Source organism: Macrotis lagotis, chromosome 5, assembly GCF_037893015.1.
Source record: "Macrotis lagotis isolate mMagLag1 chromosome 5, bilby.v1.9.chrom.fasta, whole genome shotgun sequence".
Classification (NCBI taxonomy): Eukaryota; Metazoa; Chordata; class Mammalia; order Peramelemorphia; family Peramelidae; genus Macrotis; species Macrotis lagotis.
The window spans coordinates 25,500,386-25,513,439 of record NC_133662.1 but is presented as its reverse complement, the minus strand read 5'-3'; the positions used below and the strand labels follow the sequence as shown (position 1 = coordinate 25,513,439).

At 38.1% G+C, this 13,054-nt stretch overlaps 1 pseudogene; it reads right to left on the bottom strand.

The window, feature by feature from the left end:
• Positions 1-2,384: 2,384 nt before the first annotated feature.
• Positions 2,385-12,801, bottom strand: LOC141489223 (solute carrier family 49 member 4-like; annotated as a pseudogene).
• Between the last annotated feature and the right edge of the window lie 253 nt (positions 12,802-13,054).

The window sequence follows — 13,054 nt, the reverse complement described above, 5'->3', positions numbered from 1 at the left end:
GGGAACTTTCTCTTTATCAATGATAATATGACTAGTAATGATGTGTAGACATTTTTGTTACTTAATCTGCCTAGGCATAAACACTAGTGGGTAACTGAAAATATGTGAGTGGTTGTCCATTTATTGGTTTAGTTCTGGTGACAGCAATACCTAACAAAAAAAAAAACAATGTCCCTGCCAACTTTAATAGGTTATATGGAAGATTCACAAACTGAAACATAAAATAATGTTAACTGGACACATGAACCCTTACATTCTTTCTCTAGTCTAAGTACAAAAATAAATCAAATGAGAACTCCCTTTAGAACCAAAGGATCAGTGATGAAAAGTGGGCAACACTACCCTCTCATGGATGCAAGAAGTAAGAGCACTCAGAGGAAAGCTAAAGGAAGTTTTCAGGGGCCCATCTTGTCCTAAGTTAAGAAGAAATAGTGTTATTAGAAAAAAATTAGATTGCAAGTTACCCTTTACTTACTTAATTAAATTAAAAACTAAATGTAATTTATACACTTGTTGGTCATTTTATATTAAAATTAAAGAAGTTTGGAAGAAACTTAGATTCGACCAACACTTCACACCTTTTACCAAGATAAGATCCAAATAGTTACAGGATTTAGACATAAAAAAACAATACTATAAGCAAATTAGAAGATCAAGGACTAGTTTACCAGTCAGATCTATGGAAAGGGGAGCAGTTTATGACTAAGGAAGAGATGGAGAACATCATCAAAAGCAAACTAGATGATTTCAATTACATTAAATTAAAAAGCTTTTGCACAGAGAAAACCACTGTAACCAAGATCAAAAGAAATGTAGTAAATCGGGAAACAATCTTTACAACTAATGATTCTGACAAAGGACTCATTTCTGAAATATACAGAGAACTGAGTCATATTTTAAAAAAAAGTCATTCCCCAATTGATAAATGGTCAAAAGATATGCAAAGGCAATTTACAGTTGAGATCAAAGCAATCCATAGCCATATGAAAAATTGCTATAAATCATTAATTATTAGCAAAATGTAAATCAAAGCTTCTCTGAGGTACCACCTCACACCTCTCAGACTGGCCAATATGACCAGAAAAGGTAACAATCATTGTTGGAAAGGTTGTGGGAAATCTGGGACACTATTACACTGTTGGTGGAGCTGTGAATTCATCCAACCTTTCTGGAGAGAAATTTGGAACTATGCCCAAAGGGCAACAAAAATGAGCACACCCTTTGACCTAGCAATACCACTACTGGGTCTATACCCTGAAGAGATGATGAAAAAGGATAAAAACATCACTTGTACAAAAATATTCATAGCAGCCCTGTTTGTGGTGGCAAAGAATTGGAAATCAAGTAAATGTCCTTCAATTGGGGAATGGCTCAGCAAACTGTGGTTATATGTATGTCATGGAACACTATTGTTCTATTAGAAACCAGGAGGGATATAAAGTCAGGGAAGCTTAGAGGGATTTGCATGAACTGATGCTGAGTGAGATGAGTAGAACCAGAAAAACACTGTATCCCTTAACAGCAACATGGGAGTGATGTTCAGCCTTGATGGACTCGCTCATTCCATCAGTGCCACAACCAGGGACAATTTTGGGCTGTCTGCAATGGAGAATACCATCTTATCCAGATAAAGAGCTGTGGAGTTTGAACAAAATTCAAGGATTATTCCCTTTAATTTAGAAAAAAACAGATATCTTATTGTCTGATCTTGTCATCTCTTATACTTTTTGTTTCTTCCTTAAGGATGTGATTTCTCTCTCATCACACTCAATTTGGATCAATGTACAACATGGAAACAAAATAAAGACTGACAGATTGCTTTCTGTGGGGGGGTGGGAGGGGGAAGTAAGATTGGGAGAAAAATTGTAAAACCCAATAAAATCTTTAATAAAAAAAATCAAAAAAGAGGACATCTGAAAAGCAAATTAAAGAAGTTAACTGACTTTTTCCCCTATTTTTGATTAGTGACTCAGGGAAGGAATCTTTTGATAGTGGAGAAAACTGAACTATTTTACCCTTCAGTGTCTTCTCATAACTACATTTAATTACTTAGTAGTTTATTGGTAAATAAAATAGACATTAACTGTTTGAGGTAGTGTTTTTTTTTTCCTGGAGAGCAGACCTCCATCCCAAGAATCAACCTCTGTGTACCTATCAGGTAAATTTTATAATCATCTGTTATCAAGTCTTGCATTATTGCTATCTAGTAGAAGTGAAGACACATAAAAATAAAAATCTATACCCTAATACTTTATTAAATATTTATTGTTAAAATATGAAAGTTTAATCTCTTCTCCTTCCCCTCCATTTGGTTGTGAAATTCCATGCAAACATATTGTATGCCTTTGTGGAGGCCAGTCTCTGTAAATCCCTTCCAGTTTGTGCTAATCAAACTGAATGACAATATCAAGGTAGAGTCTATCATAGAATTCTCTGAAGCACAAAATGAGGAACAGTCTGGGCAAACATAACCCAGTTGATCCAAGACATATGATATAATGTGAGAAAAAATAAAAGCACTCCCCTGAACATATTACTATAAAAAGATAACAACTCCACAAGTAATTCCTTCTGGAATTGGAGAGACAATTTCCACAAAAAGTTCAAAGAAGATGGGAACACTGCAATTCCAGAGTACTCTTAGGGGAATAAAGGATGCATATAATGTCACTATTTAAAGGCAAATGAATAATGCTGTTCAAGTAGGTCAGGGTGAACCAAGTGGATGAGATGGTAGCTATAGAAACAACCAGAAGGATGAGCTTCAGTGTGCTTCTGATAAAATCTGCTAACCTTACAATAGCTATACCAACAATGCAGCCTCCAACTCAAAATAAAATCCAAAATTCCAAACCAACCAGCAAATATAACTAAAAATATGGCATAAGCTAAAGCTATCACAAACCTAAAATTGCTGAAGAGTCCACAGAAATTGTCTATTGTTTAGCTTCTGCTAGCTTGTAGCTAGAAGGAAATAGAGATTGTATCAGGAAGTAGACAACAGCTACAAAAAAAAGTCAGAATTTCAAATTCTGGGTATAATGCCATTTCTATATGACATCTCTACACAGTCCTTAATATGGATGCTGTTACTTCTAAGGCAAGTAGATGTGATGTTTCATTAGGAACTGAACAACTAGAAGTCCAATCAGAAATGCATAAGCTCCACCAAGGTAAACTGAGCATGAAGTCCAACATTGTCTCAAAGGCTCATTCACCTGCAGAAAAGCATGTAATAGAAGGAATGGAGCAATATTCATTAGAACCTGCTAATCCATTGAGTAACTCTCTTGCAAGGATTACATTTCTTTTAATCTCTAAATTTCATGCTATAGATCTCTCTTGCAAGGATTAATCTTTTAATCTCTAAATTTCATGGTACAGATATGTATTTTAGACATGTTCCAAAAACCACACCAAAAAAAGGATGTCAGCAGCACAGTTACTCAGAAATCCCTCTCGTCCTGCATTCAAAGTAGGGTAGGGCACCAGAACTTGAGCAGACCAATGGAATCCCAGCTGAAGAAGCCAAATACCTGGTACACTGAGTTCTGAATGGAGCCAAAGTGGCTTGATACCAAGCCCTGTAGAAGGATAACTACAAAGGTATTGGGGGGGGAGTTGGTCACAATAACCTAATCTTTACATTGTGGTGATTAAAAAAGTCCAAGAAACATAGTTTCCAGGTAATTTAATCATTTTATTAATAAGACCAGCATATTAGTAATAAAAGAATTATCGGGCAGCTAGGTGGCTCAGTGGATAGAGCACGGGCCCTGGAGTCAGGAGTACCTGAGTTCAAATCCGGTCTCAGACACTTAACTAATCACCTAGCTGTGTGGCCTTGGGCAAGCCCTTAACCCCGTTTGCCTTGCAAAAAAAAAAAAACCCTAAAAAAAAGAATTATCATCTGAATGTCTCTCTTACACCAAAAACAACCAATTATGGTGTTCCTAAGTGGGCAGCTGGTGTCACCCATCATTAAGTCACTGTTGGACAGACAAAATATACTATATGACTCCCAACCATGGGCTATCTAGACAAAAGGATGTCTTCATCAAAGTTTGAGTAGAACACAATGTACTTCCTCACTTTGGATTAAATTCCTTGGAAGGTTGGGTAGGGTCTGACCAAGATCAAGGAGTGTTAATGCAATTTCAGTACTCAGTGTCAATAAAGTCATTGAAATCAGGACTATGAAATAAGGGGAGAACCTCTGAATCTTTCCAAGATATTGTTTATTAACAATCATTTCAACATTAAAAAAAGATGTTTGACTTCAATGTAAAATAAGCCTAATTCTACTTCCTTAGCAAATAAGTCTTTGATTACAGTTCTACTTTTCCAAAACAAGATGAAATTTTTCTTTGTGTTCTTCACAGTATTAAAAACAAACCTTGTACTTTAAATATACATGAAAATTTCTTCTAGTAGAGGAAGCAAAGGAGCTAGCATCTCAGGTCATCCCTATGGGGGAATAGAAATTATTAGGAATTATTAGATTTCAGTATTTCAGTATTGATTCTGATTTCTATCAGAAGAAGTTCACTATGTAACCTAGACTATTCTTTTAACTTGTGCCTGAGTTCTTATATCTTTAAAAGGGGAATGTAATAATACCTGTCTTACCCAATTTTATGCATTATAATAATTAGAGGAATGTCATTGTTCAGAAATTTTCAGTTGTGTCAGATTCTTCATAACCTCATTTGATGTTTTATTGGCAAAGATAATGAAGTGGTTCACCATTTCTTTGTCCAGCATATTTTGCAGATGAGGGAACTAAGTCAAACAGAGTTAAGTAACTTTCCAGGGTCATACAGTTAGTATCTAAGGTTAAATTTGAACTCAGATTTTTCTGACTCCAGGTCAAGAACTTCCTTGCCTGTACTACCTACTTTTCCTATATACAAATTCATGAAATTTCTTTCCTTATCATCATCATCACATTGAAGGAAGAAAAGTATCAGTGCAGGATCAAAAGTATCAGAGCAGGATCAATGATCATACTGAATCATAGTCAGGAGAGCAGAGAGCATCTATAATTTTATTACTTTATACATAGAATGTAGGCTGTGTTCAAGGTGTGAGGGTTGTTACCAAGCTCTTTTCAGGGCTGCTTTCCACCTTTGATTTACTCCAAGAAGCTGTAACAGTCACAGCAGCCACACCCTGGTAAACCATTTCAGCAGAATGGTTAAACCAGGTTGAGGGCAACTGAGGGGGTCTCAAAACCATTGGTGAATAGTTGGGGGGGTCTACCCCAAACATATGAAGTCTTCCACTGGTGTTGTTCCAATGGCCATTGAAGGCAGCTGAAGCAGTTGCTGTGGAGTGCTTCAAACTTGTTTTGACATTAAAGATGCCAAGATCAACTATGCATCTAAAGTCATCTGGATCATGTGACTTTGGAAGAGAGAATGAAGTGGATGACTTCATGCAGCTCTACTTCACTTAAATTCAATTTGCTCATATAAAAAAAGACATCGCTCAAAACCATTCCTCAAAATCCTGTGGTGACAAGCAAGTGACGAAACAGCATGTACAAATACACTGGGAACTGTAATCACAACACTGCACGCAGGCATCCTAGGCCATGGGATCATTTCCCCACTCAAAGCAGCAGTGAGATTCAGCAACCCTCTGGGTGACTGAGCAGCCCTTTAAAGGATCACACTACTTACCTCCTGATGTGAGGAAGAGGCTAGAAAAGGTGTCCTTAAAAATTGCCTGCTTACCCAACTCTGGTCTTATTACCGTAGCAGGTAGGGATCCCACAGTGTGGTCGAGACACAGAGAATTCTCTACAAAAACTTCTTCAAAGAAGATTTCACTTACCAGCAGTGAACACTCATAGACAACACAAGATCCAGTAACCTGAAAGATGAATAGCTCTTGTTCCAAGAGAACTCAGCAGGTATCATATTCAAATAGCAGCCCTGAGTGAGACAAGGTTGCAAATGAAGGCCAGCTTACTTAAATCAGAGCTGGCTACATATTTTTCTGGAGTGGCCACAGTGAAAGGAAATGCTATGAAGCTGGGGTAGGTTTTGCAATCAAAACTAATCTAGTCAACATTCTTGAATGCCTACCAAAAGGAGTGAACCACAGGCTCATGACAATAAGATTGCCACTTCCAGGAAAACTCCATGCCACTATCATTAGTGCCTATGCTCCTACTATGATGAACCTTGATGAAGTCAAAGAAAAAATTTTTGAAGACCTAGGGACCCTGATCATCATTGTACCAAATAAGATAATAACTCTGGGTGACTTCAATACTAGAGTAGGCTCATATTACCAGAAAACACAGATGAAGCTAAAGAAACATTTTATGAAGACCTGGAGACCTTTATTATCAATGTACCAAAAGAGGATAAGTTTATAATTCTGGGTCACTTTAATGCTAGAGTAGGCTCAGACTACCAGACATGGCAGGGAGTCCTTGGGAGGAATGGAGCAATAACAATGGTCACCTATTATTGAAGATGTGCCCATCTCATGACCTTTTCATCATAAACAGTCTTCCATTTACCTAAATGCAATAAAACTTCCCGAATGCACCCCTCATAGCAAACAATGGCATCTAATAGACTATGTGATTACAAGAAGAGAAAAACAGGATGTGAGAGTGGCAAAGTCATTGTATGGTATGGAGTGCTAGACTGATCACAGATTCATCCTCTCTAAGCTAAATATTCACATTCAACCAAAGCAGCAGCCCCAAGGCAAAATGAATACTAGAAGAATTAATGTCAAAAGATTAGAATGCCTTTTTGAATGGGAAGAGTTTGTTGCTAACTTGGAGGGAAAACTGAGCCAACACACAGCTGGCAACAGTAGAGCACAAAAAGAGCAGGCAACTTTCAGAGATCTGGTATACAACACTGCATTTGCTCATCTGACACTCAAAAACACCAAAACTGGTTTGATGAAAATGATGGGAAAATACGGAAGCTGCTAAATGAAAAAACGAGAACTCCATAGGATTTACCAGCAGTATAGTTTATTCGTGTCTTTTTTTAAAAAACTTATTTAAGGCAATGGGGTTAAATGACTTGCCTGAAGTCATGCTAAGCAATTATTAAAGGTTTCTGAGGTCAAATTTGAACTCAGGACCTCCTGATTCCAGGGCCAGTGCTCTATCCACTTCATCACCTAGCTGCCCCAATTCATTTCAAAGAAGGTAGTATTTAATTCCATCAAAAGTAAAGTACAAGGGCAGCTAGGTGGCATTGGAGTCAGAAAGACCCGAGTTCAAATATGACCTCAGACACTTAATAATTACCTAGGTGTGTGACCTTGGGCAAGTCACTTAATCCCATTGCCTTGGAAAAAACCCAACAAAAAAGTAAAGCACATGTGAAGTTTAGAGAGATGCAGGACTTGACTTAGTAAGAAAGCAGATGAAGTTCAATTTTTATGCTGACAGTAAGGAACCAAAATACTATTATGATGCCCTGGAGGCTATTTATGGCCAAAGACCTATGGTGCATTTCAACTAGATTAATGATAGGGACATGAGACTAGAGAGATGGACTGAACACTTCCATAGTGTTCTTGATAGGCCATCACCAATCAAAGAAGACATTGATCATTTACCTCAAGTTGAAGTCAGTTAGTCCCTAGCTGAAGTTCCAACTGAAGAAGAAGTTTAGAATGCCATTAGCCTCCTTTCGAGTGGCAAAGCACCTGGTACTGATTCTATTCTAGCAGAGATCTACAAGGTGGGGGTTCATTGCTTATTCAATAACGAACTGAATTTTCCAGATTATATGGCATGAAGAGGTTAATCCCCAAGAATTCAAGGATGCCTCCACTGTCCATCTTTATAAAGGTAAAAGGAATAGATTGTCCCGTGACAATCACAGGGATATTTCTCTTTTAGTCATTACTGCTAAGATTTTTACCAGAGTCCTTCTCATAGACTGATCCTTCACCTAGTAGATGGTCACCTCCCTGAGAGATATCGTGGTTTTAGAAAGGGTCAAGGAAAAGTCAATATGGTATTTTGCTGTCCAACGACTGTAGGAAAACTGCCAGGAACAGAACATACAACACTTGTAGATCTTACCAAGGCCTCTGGTACCATCAGTCATGAGGGTTTATGGAAAATTAGGCCCAAATTTGGTTTCCTGGAGAAGTTCATTGGTATTGTACATCAATTTCATGACAGCATGCTTGCCCAGGTTCTAGATAGTGGACGATGCTCCTGAGATTTCCCAGTCACCAATGGAGTGAAACAAGAATGTATCATTGCTCCCATACTTTTTTTAGCATGGTGTTTTCAGTCATGTTATCAGACACCACCACACTGACGACAAATTCTTTAACTTGAGAAGCCAAGACCACAGTGAAAGGAATGTTGGTGCATGATCTTCTATTGGCAAATGATTGTGCACTCAATGCAGCCTCTGAAGCTGAGATGCATCAAAGTATGGATAGATTCTCTGCTGCTTGTGCTAATTTTGGTCTAACAATTAATACCAAGAAAACATAGGTGCTCCATCAGTCAGTCTCATGTCCTCCATATGTGAAACCATTGATTCCGGCAAATAGAGAAGTTTGAGCACTATGGACAAGTTCACTTACATTGGTAATGTCCTTTCCAAAGAGGCACACATTGAAAATGAGGTTGTCACATGCATTGTCAGGGCTAGTTCAGTATTTAGGAAGTCTATAATGCCATTGTATCAACTTCATTACAATATGCCTGTGAAACCTGGACAATCTACCATGTCAAGAAACTGAATCACTTCCATTTAAATTGTCTTAGGAAGATTCTGAAGTTCACCTGACAGGAGAAATTACCAGACACTGAGGTCCTTTCTTGAGCTAAACTGCCTAGCATCCCAATATTATTACTGTAACTACGATAAGCTGGACACATTGTTAGAATGTCAGATGTATGCTTGCCAAAAAACTATTTTTATAGAAAATCACACAGGGCAAATGCTCACAAGGGGGTCAGAAGAAGTGATACTGAGATACCCTGAAGGTCTCATTGAAGAACTTTAGAATTGATTGTACAGCATGGGAGACACTGGTACAGTATCACCCAGCAAGACATGCCCTCATCAATGAGGGTGCTGCACTCTAGGAGGAAGACCAAATTGAAGCAGCTTAAAGGAAAGGTGACATACATTAGAATACCCACTCCAGTTATTCACCTAGACTATTTGTTCCCAACCTATGGTAGAGCATTACAAGCTTGCATTGGTCTGATCAGTCACAGTTGGACACACTGTAATTTGTCTCAAAAATAGTGATGTCATTTTGGTCTTCTTTGATAATGAAAGACAAGAACCAGCCAACCAACTTTATAAATAAGTAGACTATGTCTCAGGGAGTCTACATGATTTGTCTAAGGTCACCTTTGTAGTAAATAGCAGAGGTGAGATTAAAACCTAAATCCTCTAACTCCAAATCCTGAGTATCACAATCATTTTACAAATAAATAGAATAATCTATACATCCACTAGATCACTACAGTCCATCTGTTATGGTGGAAATAAGACTGGATCACAAGTTATCAAATCTGGATTTGAATCCTTGCACTTATGCTTACTATGATTGGAAAGGATATCTCAGAATTCCTGAATTACTCCTCTACTTGCCTTTTTAGTATGAACTATATTATTCCATATTTTTCTCTAATAATTATTGTATTAGTCAGAGATGCCTAGCAAATCCTGTTAATATGGAGATCACAATCTTTTCTTGTCTGATAATCCAGCCTAAATTTATACATATATAAATCTATATACATATATAGACTTGACTTCCCAAAAGTCTTAGTACAATTTTAAATTTTAATCACTTAAAACAGCACCAAGACTTTTGGAACACCATGTATATGTGCATACATCTATGTGTTTACACACATCTACACACATATGTATAATATAAATATATATGGATTGAATATGTAAATCAAATCTCCCTGATTTATCAGAAAGAGGATGAAAGGAAGGTAGAGGATGCAACTTTTTCTATGTTAAAAGACTATATTATAAAAACCTACCACATAAAACTAGTAATAATTGATATAAATCCATTCTCTGTGTGATGAGATGTTGCCTCATTTCCCTCACCTACAAAAGAAGGGTTTATACCAATTAGAGGTTCCCTCTAACTCCAAATTCTACAGTCCTTATAAATGTGCATCAAATATCTCATTTTAATAAATTTTTTAAAATTTTATTTAAGACAATGGGGTTAAGTGACTTGTCCAAAGTCACACAGCTAAGTAATTGTTGAATGTCTGAAGATGGATTTGAATTCAGATACTCCTGACTCCAGGGCTGATGCTCTATCTACTGAGCCACCTAGCTGACCCCTAATAAATTTTTACAAAGCTCCTATTACTGAGGGTTCCTGCTATTCAAGAACTGTCCCTACTTTAGCTGTGAAGTCAATTCAACAAACAAATAACTGGTAGTCAAAGCATCATGAAAAACATTGAGGATAGAAGAATACAAGACCTGGTCACTGCCATTTTGGTACTTAAAAGTTAAACACACAGATAATTGTCATTCATGTTTTTATATACTAAATATGCTGGGCCTAGAGTCAAGAGAATTTAAGTTCAAATCAACCATGGCTATATGACCCTAGACAAGTCACTTGCCTCATTTTCCTCTGCTGTAAAATAGAAATAATAATAATAATAATAATAATAATAACACCTAATGGCACATAGTAGGTAAACTGTGAATACTAGTTATCATCATCATCATCATCATCATCATCACATGCATTAGAAGGATATAAACAGAGGAATATGAGAGAGCTGGGTTGATAATTGTGGAATGAATGAGAAGGCAAGGAATCATGGAGAGATTCATGAAGGTGATATCCAAAGCTAGGATAAGAAGAAAAGAAATACTATGAAACAAATTCCATTTTAGGTTTGCAGGTTAGGTGTGAGAAGTTCATAGCTGGGAAAATGAGAAGAGTCTTGTTTGGCAAAAATTTATAATACATGAAGGATATTTGGAAATTCATTTGGTTGGTTGGTTATGCAAGAAGACCAAAGCAAAATCACTGTGTTAGCGGCAAACCACAGTGTCTTCAACTATCTGATTGTAAGACACTGTTGAGGGTCACAGGAAGGTCATTGTGTGACTGGGAATGACTTAAAGGTCCTCTTGCCCAGGTACATTCCATAGCCTGATCACCTGAGTTGGCTCTCCCTTTCTTCTCATCTGTTCCTTATGTTTTGGCACTTCCTCAAACATGGTGTTAAAACACTAAGCCAGTGATAGCAACTTTGTGTGAGAAGTACTAGTCTGAGGAAGTAAACTTTATCACCTGCTGTCCACAACTATGAAGGCATTTGTTTAATTTGCTAACTGGAGAACACCATGTGAATTGGGAGTAAACCAGAGACTAAGAGGATATTTAAGTTCTTGCATTCTGTAAAATAGAGAACTTGTCATCTTTGTCTCCAGCCTCTTAGTTATGAGTAATGGATAAATTAGCCGGCAGGCACACAACATCAGATCAGACCAATATAAGTTTGGAATGCTCTACTAATGGCTGAGAACAAATAATCCGTGGTAAAGTAAGCCAGTAACACTCATTAAATATTTATTAAGAACCTCCTACTTCACTGAAGTGTTGAGGCCCAGTCAATTACCTTTGTTGATGTCACCTAAAAACAAATATAAATTTTGTCTGTTTTTTTAAAATCAACAATTATTGCTTAGCACCCTATCCTGGAGGTGAAAACTTCACATTCTTTGTGGAAGTCTTTAGAATAACTGATTAGGCCCAAAGGTCCTGAGTTGGGAGGGGACATTCCTGCTGGCCTAAAGGAATGTCTGAAAACCACCTGTGCCCTGAATCGTGGACTAGACAAGCACAGAAACAACTTTTTCATGTCCTGCCTTCTGATAGTAGAATTGTATAAGAATTCCTCTCTAAAACTCCATTTGCAGTGGGGGAGGAGTGGGGTCTGGTTTTTTAGTAGGGCCCCTATGCATGTAAGCATAATTCAGCAGTCAGAGAAATTTAATAAACGTATATGTTAATCTAATTCTGTTTGTTCTTTCTTGAGACCAAACCCTGGAAGCTAATATTTGTTTCTTATTAGGATAAACTCTTAAGTTTAAAAACATGTTTAGTTTAAATCTTTATTAAAGCCAAACTCATGGGCATCATCTCATTCAACCTAGTTACTTTCAACTTGATTTAACCCAACTGCCAAGACAGTTTTACTGGGATATGGCCACTGTGGCCACTATAGTTTCTTGGAACCACAGGTGAGAGTTGGGGGACAGGAGGACACCAAAGGTGAATGAGTAACCTTTAAAAGGGTTCAGCAAGTTCTCACACCAGAGGTCCTAGTCCTCCCTGAACACACAATAAATGTGAAACCTATGAAGATTTCCTCAAGTGGAATATGAGGATCAGAAAAATTTGTTCAATGATCATCTTCCTTTAAATCAAGTTAGTAAATCGGTATTAAACCAGAAGGATTCAAGATAAGTATCTGCAGGAAGTTTTTTTTTTAACCCTGTTGCGGGAGGGGGTCTGTCTGACCCTCCAGCCACTGCCCTCTACTTACCTTAACCCAAGGTCTTCAGACATCTCTGGCTCCCCACCCGGGGTGGGGGAGGGGAGAACAAACCAGGCAGAGCACCCGAGGAGAGGTTCACTTCTTTATTGTTGTTACGAAGAATCCCCCTGAGCCCTTCTCTACTTTCCCTTTTATCCCCAGACCTAACTCCTCCTAGTAGGTGGTCTTGCTCCTCCTGAGTTCCCCACGAGGGTGGAGCCAGCCCATACCGAGGCCATCCCAGTACCTGAAGGCAGGTTCTAACCTCTGGGTGTCTCACGGTCCTCTCAGGGGGCCCCAGTCCAGAGCCGCCCCTAATAACTCCCCCTTTTTGTCTAAACAGGGGTCTTTGCCGGCCAATGGCGAGGAGCCAAAAGGTCTGCCTTAACCGCCTCAAGGGATCGTAGGAGAATGTCTCGTAATAGTTTCAAAAGGCACGGAAGGAAAAGGCACACTGCAATAAGAACTCCGACTGCAGGCATTAGGGAATAC